This window comes from Ptychodera flava, chromosome 7 (genome assembly GCF_041260155.1).
Source record: "Ptychodera flava strain L36383 chromosome 7, AS_Pfla_20210202, whole genome shotgun sequence".
Taxonomy (NCBI): Eukaryota; Metazoa; Hemichordata; class Enteropneusta; family Ptychoderidae; genus Ptychodera; species Ptychodera flava.
In genome coordinates this window covers 3,221,133-3,244,724 of record NC_091934.1, presented here as the reverse complement: position 1 = coordinate 3,244,724, position 23,592 = coordinate 3,221,133, and the positions used below count along the sequence as shown (strand labels likewise).

The 23,592-nt window shown below is 35.2% G+C and overlaps 1 protein-coding gene across 6 annotated transcripts in view; it reads right to left on the bottom strand.

Moving 5' to 3' along the window:
* The window catches only part of LOC139136575 (metabotropic glutamate receptor 2-like), a 213,638-nt gene that overhangs the window by 112,369 nt on the left and 77,677 nt on the right, over positions 1–23,592 (bottom strand). For all 6 annotated transcript variants that reach the window (XM_070704319.1, XM_070704322.1, XM_070704324.1 and 3 more), the window contains exon 2: positions 8,651–8,720. The gene's annotated coding sequence lies outside the window, so the exon portion shown is untranslated. The remainder of the gene's footprint in view (positions 1–8,650; positions 8,721–23,592) is intronic.

Below are 23,592 nucleotides of genomic sequence, written 5' to 3'. Positions count from 1 at the left end.
AATGACCAGTGAGACTATTCTGAAGATAATTTTTGTATTCCACTTTAAAGCGATATCTATTGTGTATTTCTCTTATTTCAATGGGTATAGCATTCCAGACTTTCGTTGCAGCATATTTTACAGTAAATTCACCTGCCTTATGTCTAATTTTTGGTATGGCTAGATCGTTACGAACACTTTGTCTTGTACTATATCTATGTTGAATCGGGACAAAAAAGTCTTTAAAAGTATCTGGTAGTCTGTGGTTTGAAACATCATGTACAAAAATTGCAAGCTGTAGTTTATGTTGCTTGAAAACAACTAAAATACCAAGTTTCTTAAAAAGTGGGGACGAGTTTGCGTTATAATCGCTGAAGGTCATTATACGGACTATCTTTTTCTGAACCAGGAATTACTGTCAGCATTAGTATTTCTGATAATATTGGCATTACTGTCAGCATTAGTATTTCTGACAATATTTGCATTACTGTCAGCATTAGTATTTCTGACAATATTGGCATTACTGTCAGCATTAGTATTTCTGACAATATGGCATTACTGTCAGCATTAGTATTTCTGAAAATATTGGTATTACTGTCAGCAATAGTATTTCTGACAATATTTGCATAGCTGTCAATATTGGCATTACTGTCAGCATTAGTATTTCTGACAACATTGGCATTACCGTCAGCATTAGTATTTCTGACAATATTTGCATAGCTGTCAATATTATCATTATTGTCAGCATTAGTATTTCTGACAACATTGGCATTACCGTCAGCATTAGTATTTCTGACAATATTTGCATAACTGGCAATATTGGCATTACTGTCAGCATTAGTATTTCTGATATAATATTTGCATTATTTCATTATTGGCATTACTGTCATTATTGGCATTCTCAGTGTTAATTAATTCACTCCAAAACTTGCCATCAACGGCCGAGACAGTTGTCTTTGAAGGCATCAGTTCAACATGGTTAGATTATGGAACTGTTTACTGCCAATGTCAGATGACAGGGTTGCTTACAAATATTGGGCTCGACAATGTCGAAATTATTTATAGAAATTGGATTAAAGGGAGCCTCTCACGATATTTAGACACCGAGTATTTGAAAGTTTTCACACTGAGAAATTAAGGGAGAGAGAAGTCCGAGATAAAAACATACATTCTAACAACATTTATGTCTGGAAAGTTACGTAACATAAGTATTATAATTTGTCGTGTGGTAAAATATCATTTTAGCATAGTTCAGACTTAGCATTCTTCCTTTAAAAATGAAAATAGTTGATTTTAAAAATAGATAGCGACGAAAGAATATGCGATTTCTATAAAGACGCAGTTAAAGATGAGATACAGTTTCTTTATCTGTGGATTAATCCTGAATTTCTCGAGCGTTATGTTTGTTAAAAGCAATAGACACATCCTACACTTCGACACAAGAATCATTGAAAGAAAACTAGAGTTTGTCACGAAAACCTGTCCAATAGACTGAGTAAACTTAATTGTCAGCAATGGTTATATAACATAACATAACATAACATAACATAACATAACATAACATAACATAACATAACATAACATAACATAACATAACATAACATAACATAACATAACATAACATAACATAACGTAACATGACATATAACTGTGAATATCCCGGAAAGACCTCTACATGCTATGCGCAATCCAGGAAAAATTGTAACCTTTGAACCCAAAATAATGTTATTAGTAGCATTCTGAGCACTTGACTTTGCAAGACTTGATCGTCCATTCATTACGCATCATTAAACATTATAACAAAACGAAACTAAATCATACATCGTAGAGTTGTTTTACTTGTGTAATTTAATCCGACAGCAAAGTCTAAAGGTTTAATATTTGCCATGACAGAAAGGAAAGTGGTGCGTATTTGCTAGATATACTCGAGTCAAGCGTTAGAAAATTTACACTACTATTCCAAATAATTTTGTTTTGGTTACGAGCAGCTGGAGAATCATTTTAAGTTGAGATCTAATGATTCATATATGCAACGTTCTCCGCTAACGAGACGAAATATAAACTGGCCGAATGCAATGGCGTCTTTAGGTATTGCTGAAATGTATCCTCGCTGAGTTAAACAAATATAATGCTTCAATCTAGCAAGCAAAAGATGAGAATGTAATTTCTATCGATTGCTTTAAATTGTCCGTGTGAATTTCAATGTGTTGGATGTGCATGTCAAGCCGCCACAGAAAACAGCACATATACAAAGTTGTAAAATATGTAAAATACTCGCTGAAAGTCGTGCTTTGCTAGTCTGAGAATTCTCTGCCCGGCAGGTTAATAGAATCATTTACAAGCGTTGGTGACGTGTGTAAATCGATTTAATATCTCACTGTATGATTTATCATCTACGGTTTTTCCGTCCAATTTTGAAATCCTTAATCTGTGTTCGCAGAGTTTCTTGGCTCACCATTTCAGCAGTTTTTGCTGAAAATAAAACGATTTGAGATGACATTTTTCGCCAAGGGAAACCTTAAAAAGCTCTTCAGGAAACCATAAATAATTACAATTCAAAAGTACCGAAATTGGAGACATCGTTAAATATATCGGAACACTAACTTATTAGAGCGGCATCTCTCCATTTTAAGAGCGTTGCCACAAAGTATTCTAATCGACTGTAAATGGTCTACCCAACACAATTAGTATCGCCCTTTGTTGCATGAAATTTGTGGAGGTAAATGGCGCGTTAACGGTTTCTTACTTTGATAAATGACGCCTGCTGGAGGCAGTGGTTGAAAATAGTGCAGAAAATGTTACAAACAATCATGTTGACACAACTGAAAGACGATGGGAATATGCAGGTTGTGATGACGTTGGAAATGTGCAGATTTTGGTGACGATAGTGATGTGCAGATTTTTGTGACGATAGGAACATGTAGTTTTTGATGACGATGGGAACATGCAGTTTTTGATACGACTATGGTAATGAGCAGATTTTTGTGACGAGAGGAACATGTAGTTTTTGATGACGATGGGAACATGCAGGTTTTGATGACGATGGGAACATGTAGTTTTTGATACGATGGTAATGAGCAGATTTTTGTGACGATGGGAAGTATTTTCCCAAACTTACGGAGAAAACAAATTACATGTCATCAGTAAAACACCTACGTGCCTGTTAAATTCAATCGTGTCTCCTCAATATCAAAATGTAAATATTACCCGAAGCCATTTTGTAAACATCATTGGAGATGAAGATATTCAGGACAAATTACATAAGCTCGTTATCCCACGACAAAAACTGCTAGCTGGGAGATAGGATTTATATGTTAGAGCGGTTTTAACGCTCAACACCATCTCACTGATTGAGGTAATTGAAGCTAGCAACTCCGAAAGTATGTCCGCAGGTACATCACAGTTAGGTAACGAGCTGTTAACAGATTCTGAGGGGTAATTAGCGTGAAGGTCAATTATTCGGCGCTGAGGTCACACACTGAGTCACATATGACGCACATTTAGTTTTCGCTGAGGATAGTTTTTTTTACATTCTCAAGACTATTAATCCTCGTAACGTAGATATAAAGCTACGCTACTTTGTAGTGACGAATTCAATTGGTAGCGTACTTTAACGAGTATTAATTATTGAATCTTAATCTGAATCTGAATCTGAATCTAATTTTGTACAAACTTTGACTCCCTTTGGCTAAAACATTGTCTCATCATTGTCTCACATTACCTTAGTAATAAGGACTAGCTTTGTGAATATTTCTGTCATTCTGACACACAACTGAGTAGATGCTTCATAAATGATTCAGTAGCGTGGCTGCTAAGCGTCATCGAATATTGATGAGTTAGGGGAGATTTAAATAGACATTTCATTATCAGAACATTGGTGTACTTGTCATCATGACTACTAAAACAACAATCCTTTGATGGTTACTATCCTTCATTGCCAACGATGCATCTCAGAGACTGAGATTAGTTCAAAGCCATGGCGTTGCAAAGCGATTCGACTTATTGTATTATACAAATTTGAGTCACAGTTATTTTAAGCAAAATCCAAAATAAAACAAACTTGAGATATTACAAGGGAAAATCCATACATATTATGGACTCTCTACACCTCAGTCAGTGAAATATTCTCTTGCCTTTAAAACCTTGTATTCGGACATGTGTAATTTTAGTTATTTATAGAGGAAAGTATCATTGGATAATTTACCATTTACCAGTTTGAGTTAGTAATAAAGGAATCTATTTCATTCCCTGTTTTCTAACCTAGCTCTTCTCACACATATAAAGATGTGGAGTTCGTCTAGGAGTGTCTGTTCCCATGTGATTGCCCTTGGATATTGCGCGAAGGGGCATAGCGTCTTTCTTAATTGGACACTAATCAACAAAGGATTTATCGCAACTCTTCCAAGATACGGTTTCTTTGCAGCGCTATTACCTATATGTCAATTACATTATTTATCAAACTTCAATATTTCAACCTGAATGAAATTAATTTTCCATTAAGTTTGATCGCACATATCTTGAGGTATCTATAAATAGTATCTGTATATACGTTTAGGGCCGGCAGTCAATATTTCAAATTGAAAGTGAAAAATGCCAGAAATTCCGTTAGTTCAGAAGTTAAGTATAGAGTTCGACGATACCATGTTTATACAGATATATATATTATATATATATATATATATATATATATATATATATATATATATATATATTTAAAAACTATCTACTGTTGATTGACCAATCAGAGTGCTCAATTCAGGGTGTTTTATTTACTCATAAAGCCTTGGTCACCAAATTCCAGAAACGAATGACAGCGCCGTAGTAAAGTACTGTCCAATCAAAAGTGAACATGTCATATTCTGTAGACATCTGGTACATTTTAATATTCAAATTTGGTAACGCAGCGGAAACCAGCTGCAACACAAAATCTGCTGTGCCCTAGGGCATTTATATAATGTGCCCTAGGGCATTTATAGGATGTTCCATTACATTGGAAGGCTATTTCACAAATAAAAGTTTTAATTCATATCCTAAACATGTTACATTGACAAAGGGGACGGTCGACGTAAACACATTGAAAACGAAAATATATCAGTTAGGGGCGATAGTTTTTAAGTCGGATAAAACCTCGTACTCGGGCTCTTCTGGTATATAAAGTCCAACCCTACTATAAAATGTCTCGGCCTGCGCCCTCGACATTTTATCGTTGGTTGGACTTTATATACCAGAAGAGCCCTCGTACTCGGGCTTTATCCTATACATATATATATATATATATATATATATATATATATATATATATATATATATATATATATATATATATATATATATATATATATATATATATATATATAAGATGTTATTTGATCAAAACAATTAATTCGTCATCTGCTATTATTTGTTAATTTGAAGTAAGACATTCCATAATTGATATCAGTAAGACCAGACATGATCAGAATCTTATATCGTTTGATGATCTAGATGTTTTCTGCGTTGATAAATCTCCGCTTTTTTAACTGACTCAAATATGATTCTCTCTCTCTCTCTCTCTCTCTCTCTCTCTCTCTCTCTCTCTCTCTCTCTCTCTCTCTCTCTCTCTCTCTCTCTCTCTCTCTCTCTCTCTCTCTCTGACAGCGTTGTACTCTACAGCTAACTCTTTCATACTCATTCCAAATCTCCAAAAAATATTTTTGACAGAACAAAATTATCCAAGGTTATGCTTAAGATGCATTTGAGGGCGATATACTGATTTCAATGCTATCAGACTTTATATGCAGTGACGTGTTAGAATGACATAGTGTATTGGACGCACTGACATAGTGTATTCTACACCAGACTTAGATTCTTCAATTATTTGAACCCTTTCGCCAACATTCAGGACATTAAACGCTTGATATCAACCTGCTATACCATTGGCCGTTCTCAATAAAACTGACTCGAATGCGATCTACATTTGTTTTTCTTGGGTGATCAGTTTTGAAAGCAATTTTCAAAATTTCATGGTTTTTATTTAATCGAGCCGTTGACATCGACCATTTATGAAATGCAAAGTTATGGAGAAATAAGAGTTTCATTTTGAATGACGATGTTCTGCTGGTCAGAGCTGGGACTCTTCTGAACATTCTGACCGGCAGTTGATTTTACAGTTTTTGACGTGATAAACTGCCAGTGAGTGATATTCTTCTAAAGACGAGTGCTCGTAGTCTAAAGTTTCATTTTCAGGCGTTTAAGGGCCTTAGTGGCTGCCTTTCAGTATCGTTTCAGTCGATTTTCTGTATATTGCGAGAAGTCAGTCATACAAAGTCTGACCTCCAAATATAAACTGATCAACAAAATATACTTTCATCTGCCAAACATGTAAACCAGGTTATGAAATTCTGAGATTCTTTGGCATTATTTTTCTATTATTTTGGTATTTTATATATACATATATATATATATATATATATAATATATATATATATATATATATATATATATATATATATATATATATATATATATAATCGATTAATTCCTTTTTCCTGTCTGTAAAAAGCTAAAAATTAGCACTGTTGTTAATAAAGAAATACCGCGGTGAAATGTCAAATTTCTAGTATCTACCAATAAGATATGCTTCGAAGGTCACATCAGCACCGACACACTGAAAACTAAAGAGAGTTGCAGCTATTTTATTGACTGTCATATCATGCATGATAAATATCATTTGAGTTCTGAGGCAGTTCATGACAGAAACGCCAAAACAAAACTCTGTCATGAAAGTAATGGCAGATGTAGTGCATTCTCAATACTTAGCTATTGCTGGACGATACCACTGATGGTTCAGCTATGTGATTGTGCAATTATCGCGGTAAATGTGGCATTTTTTTAAAGTCAGTGGAGATACACTGTTAGGCTCTGGCAAGACACACATGAAATTAAATAATATACTAAATGGTGGTTAAATGAACTAAGTAAATATCGAACAGAATTTAATGTTTATTTTGTTTTTATCCTATTTTAACTAACAATGGAAATAAGGTAGAACATATTTTGAGAAAATATTAATATTAATATGAATGATCTGATTTTATGTCAAGAAAACATAAACATATGCTGTTTAGTTCTTTGCTCACAATATCCTTTATGTAGTTTTGTTGATTTATAGAATGCAAATGTAGTTTGATCTTCACCACTAGTTTTAGATGCCATTCAATGTTTGTAGTAGCTAGAATTGTACAACAATGAATCTCCACTTTGACAAGAAATACTGCATTGGTGTTTATTTCTTTATTGTTATACCATTGACACCGGAGTGCATTGCACGACAGAGAGAAACGTCGTTGTATACATCACAATTACGCCGGATATATACATTGAAATGAACGTTATTTAAATGACGGAATTTTCATCGACACATACGGAAATGTCTGTTGACACAGATAATTTCAAGCTTTTATAGATAGTAATATGCTGATGATCAAAGATTACACGTATCCATGTTACCTGTTTTACAAATCTGTGCGTATTATTCCAATGTTTGCATTTTGCTGGGCATGTTATCACCTAAGTACAATATGTTATCGATGTTGATTTAAAAATGATTTTCAGCTAAGTTAAAACGATAAACATGCGTATACGACAGTGCATCCTGTACGAACTCTGATCTATGCAGCTGCCATATTTAGAGCCACATTGAGTCGTGTAACACAGCCATGGAGATAACCCAATATTTCGATAATTATCCAAAACAATTAAATCGGTTTCCTTGAGAGTTTAAATTTAGAGATAACACGGCACAAATACACTGCTATTTGAAATGTAGTTTATTAAAATTTACATATTCCGAACAGTAAATCTTCACAATTCAATTTCCCTGATAATACACCCTACTACTAGTGCGCAATTCAACATTTAATGAGCGTAACTCGTGGATATATTTTGGGGAAATAATTATCATTGATATGTCAATGAATTGTTCTCTAGACAATAAATAGATAGAATTACTACTTGATTGGTTATTCCGGACCTTCACGTAATTACACAGTAGCAATTTTTGCAACCAGCTTCCTTAATCAAAATTATTGCTTCGAGCATTTTTAAAAAATAGATCCGACCGTAAATTAGTAATGGTCAGAATTTAGACTACAGCAACTAACGTGAGTGTATTTGACATTTTCGTTCACAACTAAAGCAGCAATGTGATATCGCAATATGCATTCAAATTCACCACACTTTAAAACAACATACATTGTTGATTATCCCAAAGAATTGAATCTTCAGATAACGTCATCTTTAATATAATAGCATCAATACCTGAGGATGAGGTAGTTTCTATGAAGTGACCTCATCTGTCTGTTTGATCTTTCTAAACTATCGCGTGTAAAACAGATGACATTTCCGTTTATTCAAATCATTCAATCCTCCAGAAAGAGTGTTTGTGACATGGCCGATGAAATTTCTTAAGATGCTTGCTGTAAAACAACGCTGTGACGTAGTACTATTGTCTGTCTAGTGTGTTGATATGCCACTCTTGTTCGAAACCGCCATCGATCTTAGAACACTGACGCCTCAGTGAGTTTAGCTTTAAAAACCACAGACGAACATCAAACATTCTCTTCCGATTCCGTTCAAAACAAACAATCTAAATGTCAGGATTGTTTAAATCAATAAAGTTGACTCGACTTACCAAGCTCTCAGCACCTTTAGTACGTATGTTTTCAACTCGGTCGTGATGTTTGCCGGATTCCTCGTATTTCCTGTAAAACAACCAGCACAGTCGCTCAACATTTTGAAGATTCAAGTAGCCAAGAGCTGCCAACATATTTACCATATCAATTTCATACTTTGGTTTCGACGTTGTTCATGTTGGTAATTAATGTATACATTCGAAATACCGCAAAACTTTCAGGAGACGGTTTTTAAATCAGTTTCCCTTGTCTAAAATAAAAGTAAAATAATTGCAAATAATAATGTTACTTTAAGAATTATAGTCAATCATTTATCGCATGGACAGGGCGTCCACTGTGCTTGTCACGCGAGTGACTGCGGATATTTCTACTTATCTTTGCCAGCACTGTAATTTCAAATACTTCTCGAATGCTACGCCCACATCGGCTTCGGGATTGGGTTTTCAAGCGCTACACCAAACAGACTGTAACGGATGACCACGCAAATACACAGTCGCAGACGCCAACCAGACTCTGATAAACTTACACTGACACTCGTAGACACACATACAGAGGCAAACAAACCTATATTAACACCAAACAGACAGTAACAGCAACAGAGCTAGACGAACGAACATGCCAAGAAATATGATCAATAGAACACAGGTATAATTGATAGGCAAACACACACTTGGTTGCACGTAGGAGTTGTGTCACAAAGGGTTTAGCAAACAAGAAATCATCAGTTTAAACACAATATACCCCGGGCTGAGTTTCCTAAGGCAACAACATAAACGACTGAGAACAGTGTTCCATACCTTTCGGAACAAATCTCGTTTAAAAGTGCGAATTGGTTTTGAAATCCCAGAGGTCGCCGCCGTACTGCAAATATATTGATGCTTTGTACATTGATAAAATGTAACCTGGGAGACGGCAAGTGTATTGGAGGACAGCAGCTGTTATTTATAGTAGCTGCCACCATGAGAATAGGATTACAACCTACATCGCTGCTATTAATATTTGATACGCCGTATTTACTTTGCAAACAAAATACTTTGACCAGTAAAAAATGTTATTCACAACGAGCAAGAAATATACAAATCGCACACAAATAAGAGAGTTCTATACGTTGTACATGGAAAAGGGGCAAACTGTTGTCTCTGGTAGTATTTGAAAAATGTATATGTTTTTCTATCATTGCCATCCAGAAAGCAATTTTGTTCATATTAAACAAAATATGCAAGATTTGCTTTTGGTCATGGCTTCTTATAGTTGACGACGCGCATTTTTTTACTTTTTATTTTTTAGTTCTGGTCAGTCTGTCTCCTTTCCAAACATATAGTTAACTCGTAGTGTTCATATATTGTATTAAATTCTCGTTATTTGAATGCAGGATAGGTCAGTTTGTAAAACTCCCATACTTTATTTTCTCCATTGTCGAGCTCGGCTCAACAGAAACAGGAAAGGCTATTTTTGGTGCACAGTGAAATAATAGTTCTAGTCCTCAGACACAACAGACGAGGCGATAAAAATAATAATTAAAGTCTTCATATTAAAAGCAAACATTAGCTTTACCAGGGTTAATCTGAAGAATCAGATACAGAAATCAATAGGCTGTGCCTGTCAATGAACATATGTTGAGTAATAAATACCAACAAACATACGTTTCATCAAATGTGCGCAAATTCTATCAATAACGTTTTAACCCTGTACATCGTCTCGTCCGATCTTCAAACAAACGGTTTTCTAGCAGAGAATATGTTGTTAAAAACAACAGGGTGAAACTAAAGAATTACGTTTGACTGGTATGAAATCATAAATAACGGAATAGATAAGTTTTTGGTTTCACAATATGCATATTTTCTAATAATGTGATGATGCAGCAGTCCGAATATGCAAATGATGGCACCTAATCAAGATAAGTTTAATTCATAGATTTGCAGAAGATGGCCTACCAGAAGCTTTTGTCTTTTACAAACCTTCAATTTGGTCGAGTATCATAACGTTAGCAAACAGCCGATAGAAATTTCATTCAATGTTATGAAGGGCTATGTTTCCCTTGATTTACGATTTTGAGAATCTCCTCAAGGTTTTTTAACAACTTTTTTCGTGTTCTTTAGTCAGGCTACTGTGATTTAATTCTTTGTTTTGCGGCCACTCAACATTTTTAAAGGTAAGCGGTTCAAAAACATGCAGAGAAAAACGGAAAAGATTAAACGGAAGTACTTGTTTCCCCTCCTAAAAAACTTGCAATATGACATTCTGTAGGTATTCAAGCGTTTTAGGCATATTATCAAAAGTTGTAATCTAAGATTTGTAGGCAGAAATGTAGACTAGCTCCCAGTCACCCGCCTTTTCTCGGCAGCTGAGTTATTGGCTGGCCAAGCGATTGACGGCCCACCCCACCGTGACGATCTACGCAACTACCACCTAGCGCGACGGTCTGCTGATGTTTAGTCCTTCCAATTTATTATGTTTTGATACCTATATGCTTACAGACTTGGAGCAAGTCTGGCAAAAAATCTACGCGGTGAAGTCCTGTTCAAATACACTGTTTTTAGAATATTTCCAACAACCTACGCGCGCCGCGACGTAAAACGAACATTTGATTTTATTTTATTTATTTATTATTTTTCACTTTATTTCGGACTAAATCAGTCCATATAATACATGATTCACGTGTAGAAAAATTTTCTTAAAGCATTACAAAAATATGATTTTCTGTGTTGGTAAAGAAAGACAAAATCAAAGGTACAGGGAATCGATCCACAATTTACAAATATCAGAGATGAAATAAAGACGATCATGTACCAGCCTAACGATCATATTTTCACTTCTCAATAAGCGTGTCATAAAACCATACATTTGTTTTCTACGAAGTGCATCGAAGTTGTACAAATTATTGGTAACAAACATTTCACTTGCGCTACTCCGTTTGTCAAATCCTAGAAATATCCTAGCCGCATTGTTGTAGGCGACCCTCAACTTTCTCAGGGCACTGGCAGTATGGTTAAACCAGAGGTGTGCCCCATACAATTGATGACAATAAATCTTAAATATCATACATTTAACATCAAAAGAACATGAGCAGAATTCCTGAGAAGCATATTAGCTGAACGTAGAAAGATCTTTTCTGTCGTTCAATGTCAGCATCGTCTCTGAAGTGGGTTGTAATATATAACCAAGATACTTTTTGTTCTCTACGAAAACAAGTTTAACACCATTAAGATACACCGTGGGCAAACGAACAGTACTTGCCTTGTCAGTAGTGACACATAAACATTCAGTCTTTCCAGTATTAAAAGTAATGTCGTAAATATCACCATAATTACTACATATATTTACCAGCTTCTGTGTCCCGTTGACAGAGGGACTCAACAAACAAATATCGTCAGCATATATGAGGTGGTTTACGAAGCAACCCCCTACATAACACCCTGTTAAAGAATTTGTAAGTCGTGTACTTAACTGATCAACATAAACATTAAAGAGTTTTGGTGATAAAACTCCCCCTTGTTTCACACCGTTAGAAACTGTGAAACCAGATGAAACACAGTCGCCCCAACGAATAAAAATACACTGAGTTCTATACCAAACAAGGAGAAATCTAACAATAAAGATCGGAACTTTACGGGAAATCAACTTCTTTAAAAGTGACCAATGATTTACTCGATCAAATGCTTTAGATGCATCTAAGAAAGTTACAATGACATTACTTCCATGTTCCCTATAGTAGTTGATAACTTCCTTTAAAACGAAAAGACACATATCAGTTGAATGTCCTTTGATTACTTCGGTCTTCACTTACTAATACTTGTAGGTATCCCAATATCTTAGGGTAGTATACGCCTCGAAAGTGAGACTTCAACTTTGTTCAAACTTTCCTAATGGTTCTACTCCGGAATAAAAAGGACGCGATGCGTACGCCGTTGTACATACTCAGACGCCCAAATAATCACGTGATGCCGGTACAAACAAACCCACATGTGTACTGAACGCGTATAGAAATACACGTACGTCTGTGCGCGTTTGCGCACATGGCTTTGTTTGTACCGTGGTCGATTCGAATTCCGGGTTTTGGTCTATTTCAACCATTCTCTTACCAAATCTGGCAAATCAACAATAAAAATGGGGGTCACAGTGCGAAGTCATTTGTTATTATTTAACGCTCTGCTTTTAGATAGAGCACTGTATATTCTAACGAGGAAGTATGTATATATATATATATATATATATATATATATATATATATATATATATATATATATATATATATATATATATATATATATATATAATACACGAATTACTTCAAGTAAAAAGTAATAATATCTGTTACTTAAATATCATGCATCTAGAAATCATCTTTATCCTAAGGATGTTTGCCTTTTATAGGGTTGGGACGTACCATTGTACAATAGTTCTAGATAATGTTGAAATTCTATAAACAATATTTATTTTGGTGACGACACTTTGAGACCAACTCAGATCGTTTGTTTAACAGAGTACCGACAATCAACTACTATACCAATTTACAGGGTGTTTTTGTTCACCTGTAACCTTTGACCGATATACGCTATATCGTGCAAGCTTATAAAATATATTAGATAATGTTGGTTGTAGAAAAAGCGGATTATTTTGACTAACATTAGTTCGGCAGCTAACTGTATGCAACCATCCAGATGATACCAGGTGTCTACTTTGCCTGATATCTGTAGGCCAACTCGTCAGAGGGCAAATAGGCAAACATTTTACTTTGCAATATTTTTATTACATGCCATCTCAAAGATAAAAGTCAGATATCTGTCAGACGTCGGCCTGCTTTGAAATGGACAATCCATTAAAAGTTTCCTTTAAGCGGCATAAAAGTAGAATTGATTTGTTCAGTCATGGAAAACACGTGTCTTTCTGCTGCGCCTTTTGACTAATTAGTTTCCTATATGTGAATTATGATTGTAATACAAGCTTGGCATAGGGCCACTTATCATTTTCTAAACCGCTACTTTCCCCTGTGTTTCCATCCTAATCAAAACACCAGAATCTCTCCACTAGAAAGACTGCAAGGAAATTATATGATTCAGATGGTGACGTGTTATTTTGTTCTTCTTAACAATGAGTGTATTAACATATTGTAACACCATGACGCATATTGCATTGCTAATTCCCACGTCTTTCCGGAGTAATTAGTCGCTACTTATAATAAAAGTATTTATATATATGCTTTTCCAAAACCCTTTAGCAGTAATGCACAATTCACACGAAAGACATTATTTATTAATGAAAAATGTGATGTCAGCTTCCATTAGACGTTTTCCAGTCGGCTGTAAAGGAAAATGCATACTCAATTCTTTCATGGAAGATAAATAACGCAGAAACTTTCACAAGAGTGAGCAGAACAGTAGTTCCTACTTTACTGAAATGGATTTTATTGTAGTTCTTGATGTAACTATATCAATTGGTGGAATCTGTGATCTTTACATTATAAATATACACTATTGATGACGTCAACAGTTGCATCGGGCCAAGCTATAGACAACATTAGAATTCTACATCCGCCAATAAAGCATTTGGATCTGAATGCGATTATTAATGACAGTGAAGTTTGAAAAGTTGACCGGCGACCCCATGACTATATATTGCATCAAATTCAGTCGCGTGTACATTGAGATGCGTACGCGAGTTGAATTTATGAGAATCTGTGAGAGAATCCCGATTGGGAGATAAAAAATGAATCTCTACAACGTTTATTTGTCACATTTTGTGGACTCTAGAGGAATTTTAGACTCCTGAGTAAGACGACGCGTGTTGTGATACATTGATGATTGATATTTCTATGGAGATGTTACGGCTGAGTAAATTTCATTTTCGAAGCACATCTCCGTCAGCACTGCAGCATTTTTTTAAATGCGTAATACATGGACGATAGCTTTCATCATCTAAAAGTTTAACTCAATTCTAGCATTTAGTTACGAAGTTCCCGCGTTTCATTAATTTGTGTTTTTTCTAATATTTGCAGACAATTAAATTAATATGGTATAAAGTATGTCAATGAACATTGCTTTATTATAACAACTTAATAACTGAATAGCGTCAATCGACATGTTTTGTTCACTGTGTGGAGCAATGCAGTTTGTTTTCTGTATGAGCAAAACAGAATGTAGTCACCGTACACGACTCAATATTTCACCATTTTTTCGATAACAGGACATCTAGGCGTTGCTATGAATTCCATATCTCATAAAAATCAAATAACTTGATGCCGCAAGCCATCGTCAAAAATTTAAACAAAATGGACACCACGTTTGTAATGAAATGAGTTCATTAATTCTCAAAATACGCTACATCTGAAGACTTTCGACGACAGTCTTGCTCCAGATTCGTTTTCTTGTCATATGAGAAATAATTTATATTTAATTTTGTGACATTTGGCATACAATAAACTTCATATAATTTCCTGAACTGCCTTTAAACGTTTAAATGATTAAAAAAGCAACGAACTATGCAGGTAACAGAAACACCTGAACATTAAATGTTTGTTCAAGAAATAAGCCACATTAGAGCAAAGTGTGTATTTTGATGGAATGCAACTTAAAGTACATTCCTTAAGTGTGCTTCAGAAGATAACAATATTAAAGTCTGTCATATATTGGTGTATATCTTGTCAATATTTGTCACAGTCATTCTATTGTTGTTTTCAGGATGCATGCTTTTGAAAGTACTCATCGTTGTTTCAGTGGAGCCAAGCCTTTTCACCTGGCACCATATCGCAAAAGTCATTCTCTTGTATGCGTAACTTTATACTGTTCAGTCAGTTTAATCGGCATTTTAACATGAGTGCCATCGCGTTCAATCATGTGATGCTAAAGATAAACCGGGTCACAGGTGTCAAGCTGTCCAAAATCAATCAAGAAAAGTCAAGATTGGTGCATGACCTTTACATCAGCTTCTAAAATCACATAAAGTAATACGCCGTTCTAGAAAGATTCTTAGTAAGGACTGTTGGGCATGCGCGGTACTAGCACTGTTCAGTGGTACACTAAAGTCTAAATTACTATGGACTAATGCATCATTTAAAATATAGGCCAGTACCTAAAAATAGTTGCACTACATGCAACTCTTCAGCCTCCTGGGCATTCTTTAATAGCCTTTTTCCTATTACATGTTTTTGCAAAATCTTGCTTCTAGCTTATATTTTCGCCTGTATTACAGTATATTTAACAAGAACATTGATGATCTCATTATGGATTGTAAACTTAAAACAATTATCTTAAGTTAGTTAATGGCTAAAGAGCAAGATAAAGCACAAGACGGATGTCATCTTGAATAGAAATAAAAGAAACACACCATGTACCCCATTCTGTGATAAAATGACTAGATTGCCCACTACTCGTGTTTTCCTTGGTCCAACAAGATATTAAACAATGGTTTCATCCTCCATTATAGAGATCGTGTTAGGATACACTTTTATCCCATGCCGCCGTCATTTTATATAAAATCAGCGTGATTTTGATCTTTTCAAGAAAAAAATACATGCAAAACTTGTAGAATTGATTCTACCTTGATACTTGCAAAAACAAGAAGTTTTACGAAAGTCATATTCTTCAAGTGGGTACTTTCATTCCAATTTACGAAATGATGCTGTCTCAAATTTGTACTGTTTCCTGCTCGCATGCCCTTTGAATCAAACTTTTAAACATCACGATAGAGACCTACGTCTTATAAGATCGAAGGGAAGATACGTTGTAGGAATACGAATACTTGCACTATATGAGGTATGTACATGGTAACTGTGTTAGAAATTATACCCTGATGAAGCTCTTGCATGGATTGGGTAAAATGTTTTAATCAAGAATGAATTCATTCTTTGCCGTTCAGTTGGCATTCTTGGGTAAAATTATAAGCAGAAGCTAACATCTCACATTCCGGCCTTGTTAAAAATTGAAAACTTGGTATATCGGCACTAGTCAGGGAGTACGGCAAGATAACGAATTTTGTTATCATTGCATGAATAATATTAAAAGTTACAACCATTGGATACTTAAACCAGAATATTATAAATTTGAGAAAAGGAGATACAGATGGGGACAGCCAGACACAGACAGAGGTTGTGAAAGACGGACAGAGAGACTTAGACAAAGAACTGAATTGTAAGTTGGAGACATCCATGAAGACAGGAAAATTAGGAAAATAAAGAGGAATTGACAGAGAGGGACAGGCACAGAGATAAAAGAAGACAGAGTGACAGTCAATTTGAGCAATAAGTGATGTCGAGACGCAGATAGGTAGCTATGGACACAGCTAGGACGAAGAAATTTACTGAACTGGACTTTTAATGAGCTATCGTTGTACACGGCCAGGGCTGAGAGGAATTTGAAAGAGTCGCTCGAAAAGGATGAACAGGAACGGAGTTAATGCAAAAAGTGATAAACAAAAGGGGGATATGCAGAATTATTTTCATATGGTAGTCGTTCAAAGAATTCACGAAACGAGCTACTTTCAAATGTTTCTGTATCGGGTGGGGAAAGTACAACCTGGCCTTCCAATGATGTATTCAAAGCTTTACGGCCAGCCGTAAATAGTGACTGCTCCCTTAGAAACAAAGATTGATGGAGAAGAACAAAAAAGACAGGAAAAGACGCAAAACTTATATGTATGATGATACAGTCCATCCAACCAGTGCACAAACAGACACATACATACAAAAAGGGTTTCAGTAATAAATGTAATCATTAACATTAGAAATGGATACTTCAAGAAACTGTGTGAACCACGAACGCTGTTAAGATTGGTCCGATTATTCAAATTCATTGCTGGGACATGCATTTGAAAGTGAAAGCTGAAATAACATTTTTTCTTCGACATGATGACACTCTTACACTACCCGGACTTGCAAGAAGGCTATCAACGGTGTTGTATTGCTTGACAACATTGATAATTGCCTTAACTTCATCTATCAATTAGTGCCAACAGGGAATGGAACCACTTAGGTAGAGTTTGACAGAAAGTGTTCATTTATAGAAAATAGAAACGGTGTTAATAGCAGCAGACTGACTCATCATGTAATTTGATACGCCAATACTAGCCGTACTAGATACCATTGCCTCCGTACATCCGGCCACTCTAAATCTTGATTTCGAGTTTTCGTGACTAAACTTTAACAACTTAGTCTAAGTGATTGAGTCTCGCTCCCAAAATACTTGTCCGAGTTTTTGACAAAGTTTTAGTGTATGAAAACACGGCAGATCAGATGCGTAGAGCGGAAAATTGCGTCACTGAAAGTTCAAAGTTCAAACCATCAACAGAAATTTAAATCGTCATAGTTCTGTATTTATGGATGATTGGTGGCATTTCAATGACAGCTTACTTTTCTGGATGTTTTAGTACTAGATATTTAACGTCCATGTCTTATTTGACATCATTTCAGGACATTTAAAACTTCTTGATTTATGGGGAGTAAATCTGAGTAATTCATTCAACAAAGTGAAAAGAACGGTATGCATGAGAGTTCACGAGTTTAGCAGTCTTGTCTGACATTTTTTAAACCCATGTGATCCGACAACTCAAGGGAAAATTCTTCTTTTGGCAACAAGGTTCCCCTGAGTAAGCATGACCTTCTGATCTTACTTTCTATTGAATTATATGAATACCCTAGGTCAGAATTAAAAGCCAATCTATCCGAATCTGCTCTATTGTCATCGGTTGCTGAAGCCCTGAGTCTCGCTTTCAGTGCAGATTTTACTGATTGTAAAAAAGGCGATATCGTTTTCCCATGGGCTCGCGAACCATGTCAGCCTCCATACTCGTGCAAATTTAAAATGCATATGAAGGTTTCAAAGGTGACACTGCAGCGAACTTTCTCCGTAAAGTGGTGGTATATGACGTAATCGACAACTACAATTTTTCCTTAAACGCAGAAGAACACCAATCAATGTATCCTCAAGACCAACGTTATTGAGAGGCAATCGTTGGTGTTATTTTGTTAACTTTCCACATGTGTTTTCCTTTACTTATCTAATGTGTATTGCAGCTCCTGGCCATTGTAAACCATAATTCATTTATTTTTAACGCTAATCCACAAATACATGGATTTTATAGAAATTTTATGTAAATTTCCGATTCCCTTTTGATTGAAAGTCTCTACATAAATGTGTATCTATGATAAGATCATAACAGGTCCGTGTGGTTTTGGCAAAAGCAGTTTGTCTTTGGTTTCAAAAAAGTCTTAATATCTAAAATATGTTATTTTCTACTATAGTTACACCGTTCAAAACTGAGAAAGCAACCCTCCATCAGAAACTAATCCCCTTTTGAACTTTAAAAAAATCATAAACTTCGACATTTCACGTACTGTGAGGTAGACGTAGAATATCGATTTACCATTCGAATACTTAGACATACAACATCTGTGTGTGCTACTGACAGGAAAGACTTTCCGGAGTTTTGAAAAGATATCGGATAACAAATCGTTTATCTGATAAGCTACGTGAAAATTTAATGGTCGTAATGAGGGATAGTAATCAGTTGGTGGATTGATGATTTCGATTGGAATGTTGATTATCTTGGTAATCTGACTGTCAACATTGGGATCAGTACCATAAACAGGATAACATTTGAAGTAATTACGATATTAACGTTAGTATGAACTTTGATTTATTCCAGTGCCGAAATTTGATTTTACAATCTCTCTCTCTCTCTCTCTCTCTCTCTCTCTCTCTCTCTCTCTCTCTCTCTCTCTCTCTCTCTCTCTCTCTCTCTCTCTCTCAGTGTCTTCCAACTCGCGAGTATTTCCATTTATGTGCGAGCATTAACACACAGTGTACCCTATTAGCCATACCACATGTTATTTTTGTACTTTCCATCGCTTGTAATGTAAACCTTTCTATGGGACCGATTATTGGCTTGACAAAGCTTCGGTGAAATAGTTATATATATATATATATATATATATATATATATATATATATATATATATATATATATATATATATATATAGTTTGTTTACTTATACAGACGAAAAACTCTAGATGCACGTAACCTTTCGCCAAGCTATATAGACGAAATAATCCGATTTAGCTAAAAGTCTACTGATTATTTTTCGAATATCATGGCAATCTGAGGAAAGTGTTTTAAAGATGCATGGGTTTATATAAGATCCATTATTCACAGTTTAAAGAAAAATGTTGACAAACAGCGTTATTTGTTATCTTAAAAATACTGGTCAAATGACAAATGATTAATCATACTGTTTATCTAATATCAATGATGACCACGACTGATTGTGTTGTGCCTTCAATTTTAGTTAAAATGCTCAGCTTCACGACCTAGCACCCTTTTATCGTGTTTGTTCGGGAAGTGTTGTTGTAATTACATGACTCCACCATCGAGACATATTTGTCGACGAAATGCAGTATTCCATGATAAATGGCCTTATTTCTATGAAACTGGCGTCAGGAACATATGACATTTTGTCAAGATTGACATTGATACATATCGGTGGACAAACAGTGTGTGATGCACATGGATATATGTATTTTTCATAAAACCGAGAAAACACGGGGTTATTGTTTATTTACTCAGAACAGCAAGATTTATGCTTTGGCGACGAGCACAAGAATGCGAAGTTGGATATCCATTTATACAATACATTTGTTTCACCAATCAGCGCTTGAATAAATATTCAATTCGATCGCTTTATTTTCATCAACGAATCTCGACATACCAATCGATAATTCTACTTTTTACAAATTTATGAATATTCATTCTAATAAGCGACATAATGGATTACCAAACCCTTAAAATGAAACTAGACAAAAAACGACTGCAATGTAAAGTGTATATCTGTAGATTACTGTGGCTGTTCATCATGTAGTGGCCGTACCTAGACTTATCTCTGCTCTTCTTAGTTATTTAGATATAGCTTGCAGCCTGACAAAATTAGATCATGCATAATTGAAGACTATTCAGCAACATGGGCATTATAACAAGCTAACATTATGCCCAATGGCGGTCAGTTAACACTTTGTTTTGGGATGTCGATAATTATAGTCTATCACCTGATTATCCTGCGTGCAATTTGTCCTATTGAAAATCGGGTGATAAAAAATTCCTTATATGCTTGCACCAAATATCTTGAGGACACATGAACTTCTCGGAACGAAGTTGTCATCTATGTAGCTTCCAACGTGTTTTCATGCTACGCGGCACTGATAGAGAAATTTATATTAGCTTTTTAATAATCACATTCATTGTCAGTGTTTGGCTGTCAATACCTGGACAAGTTGATGACGATGACATATGATATATTTCTCCGTTAATCTATGCATTCTTCCTTTCATTGTTATATAATTGGAAACGCAAAACGATCTGTGCGTTAATCCAGAGTCAAAACTACAAATATAAACAAACATTCACCAGATAATTAAAATCTTTGAGTCCCCTTGCAATAAATAAAAATGTACCCAATTGCATATAATATTAAAGATAACGGTAAAGATTATTGTCTGTAATTGAACGGTATTTGCGCAATCAAAACTATGTGCTTACCCTTACAGTCCGTAGTCTTAGAAAAAGCTATCTGAAATGTGAGATTTTCAAATAACGTCAGGTCCCCGGGCTTTCAAGTGACACAGCACGATTCACAATAGTGTTGACGAGTTTCATGTGGACTTTGGCTGTCACCATGTGGGTGGTATCATCATATTTCAATTTTGTGCTACGATTATCTAGGATAAACAAAGATGATAGGTGACTGCTCCGACTGCGAACACTGACCGAACTACCGACCACTCAAATACCGATCTTAAGTAGCTGAAAATAATTCTTGGGTTGCCGTCAAACAATTGTATATTCATTAAAAGGAGATGGTTAATTCGTGACAACTTGGGATGGCTCATTAAATTAATGATCGAACGAGCTCCGTCTCGGATACCAACGAGACCACGATCAGTAAATTGATCTATTATCATACAGCAATGAGGGCATTCTGCAGAAGTGTATTTTGAAGTATGGATATTTCAAGACCTTAAATAACAGATCGATATGAATTCGTTAATTGTAAAGATTGATAAAGCCTTGTACGAGCAATGGGAATTCTTGAAAGATGTCTCATTAAATAATGTGACGTCTGTTGTAAAGTTGAACTTTGGCAGCTACAAATGATGGCGAGCTGTGTACAGCGATTTCTTTGCTTTCAGTGAAAAATGCACAATAGAGAGTCACATATTGCGTTTTCAAATTGAATTATACAGAAGCCCATATAATCATGAAAAAATCCTCAGCGCTTGGTTAGCGCCTGGAGACATAAGAACTCGGCCCAAAAAGCATTTAATTCTGCGTTTTAAAATTGAATCGTGTAAATGTAATTCACCATCTCTACCAATGCAGAGTTTACTTTTGATACGCTATCGTAAATTTATGATCATAAAGCATACCGCATTTTCTATGACTCTGAGAAAGGCAACGAAAAATTACACTCGCTTAATAAAAAGCACCCTAAGTTCAGAAAGTTCATACAACTTACATGTATGTTGTGCTAGGTGTGCTGTATTTCGCGTTTTCTCACAAGTCACGTGCTTTGCACTCACCGATTCAAATAACTCTTGAGGAACACTTACACCAACTTACAACCACATTTACTGTCTATCGCCCAGGCCCTAATTATATATAATTTAGAGGCACATGCGGAGAAATGAAATTTCATTGTAGTGGATTTTGTTGGTTAAATTTCTTCAATCAGTCAACTGGGCACTTCACATTATAACATTGGTGTTTCATTGAAGAAGTTCTATGGTAGATATTGAGATCTTCTATCCAAATATGACAAATCTGTTACACAGATGATGAGAGACAGTATTCCTGGCTTTGACTCATAACAGTAGTTTGGTAGTCAGCTGAATTACTGTACAATTATTTTGTCACTTTAGTTCAATCTTGACGGGTGTAGCATGCTAGCAGGGTACGCTTACCCATTCCGGACACCTGGTACCACCACTTAACTAGTGGTTCGAGATTGCATGGTTGATGTTGTCAGTGGTTTGGGGGTTTTTGTATTGTTTCTTGGACCTGGTGATTTACTTGCCTTGGATGATACCGATTGCTGGAATTGACTTGATGTCATATTCTATAAATCACATTTTTCACTGATGGCATAATAACTGTATATTTACGTTGATTTCAGAAATTCCAATCAGCGTCGCCGATCTATTTTGAAATTCGCTTTCCCAATGTTACTGCAGTATTATTCATGACAAGTTCCAGAGAGAAATCAAAAGAATTTGGCTCTTGTTTACAAAAGTAATCTAAAATTATTATGTAGATAAAGATAAATTCAGGAGATTATATTGAATTTCTAGTTTATTCCTACATAATAATAAACAGACATTAATTAATGAGCAACGAAAATTCATTGATTGAAAGCGGATGTTAATATTCCACTTCATACAGATTTATGATTGATCAATTTTATTTTAGATAACCATTTTCCTGTTAACAAGGTTAAACCTTTAGTATGTCGTTTTCTGTTTGCAAAAATTACTAAATTTCATTGAAGAAAATGACCAGAAACGATTAAGGTCAAGGAGAAAGTACCAAGTACATCAAACGCTCTTGACAAATGCAACGTTGCCTTTAGGACAGAGTTCAGATCAAAAGGGCTGTCTATTTCTTGATCTATGTTACTCATAAAACCACAGAAACTGTTGTGTCTGGATTAAACAGCACAAATATAATATTACAGTACATAATCAAAATAACCATTTCTATATAGTTGAAATGGTTCAGTGAAGGCTATACGGCGTTCTGTAATATAGAAGAGATAATAAATGGAAAATATGTTATGATTATTATAAATTATTCAAGATTAGTGATTTTAGCGATTGCGGCGATTTTTTATAAATGTCATACTAAATTTATATTTCATGCTGGAATAAGGCATTTGAAATGCTAAGTGATCGTAATATCAGT